This window comes from Cicer arietinum, chromosome 2 (assembly GCF_000331145.2).
Source record: "Cicer arietinum cultivar CDC Frontier isolate Library 1 chromosome 2, Cicar.CDCFrontier_v2.0, whole genome shotgun sequence".
Taxonomy (NCBI): Eukaryota; Viridiplantae; Streptophyta; class Magnoliopsida; order Fabales; family Fabaceae; genus Cicer; species Cicer arietinum.
In genome coordinates this window covers 10,431,626-10,432,388 of record NC_021161.2, presented here as the reverse complement: position 1 = coordinate 10,432,388, position 763 = coordinate 10,431,626, and positions in this window count along the sequence as shown.

Here is a 763-nt window from a genome sequence, read left to right as displayed (position 1 = left end):
AGTTGAAAAAGTTTGACTCAAATAATTTTAAGCATGTTTAAAAGATGTCTGACATTGAATTGAATTGAGTAAATTAGATCATTTTAAATTTCAGAACACAAATCTGAATGTATTGTAGAAATTTTTCAAATGTTAAATCGATCTTTGTGGTAATTGTGAATTTTTTTATTTTAATTCGGATTTATTAGAATTTTAATTTACAAACATTCAAACTATTATTAATATTGACAAATGAAACATTCAAACTATATATATTTAAAACAGACTCTCATGTCAACTCTCATGCCACCTCATAGTATTTCTTCCACATGTGCAAACATATCCCACCTCAACAAAAAAGCTTATGTGTACGCCTTAGAGAGTTCTCTTGTGTTTTTATGTTTCACCTCATTTTTTCTAATTAGTTTCTAAATAGTTTTTTTTCCTTTTTTAATCCCTAATTTTTTTAATGACTTCTTCCAGCAATTTATTCTTCCCTCTTGTGTACGTCCCAATCATTTGCCATCCTCGCAAAATCATCTTCTTCTTCAAAATTGTCGACTCTACTCTAAAGGTACATTGAAAGAAGTATAGGTTGGTTCGTTTCAACAAAAAAAATTATTCTCTTTGTCTGTTTCTAATTTTGGTGTCATGTTCACCTCATTTTTTTCTACTTAGTTTCTAAATAATTTTTTCCTCTTTTAATTCCTCTAATCCCTAATTTTTTTAATGACTTCCCAGTCATTCGCCATCCTCACAAAATCATCTTATTCTTCGAAATTGC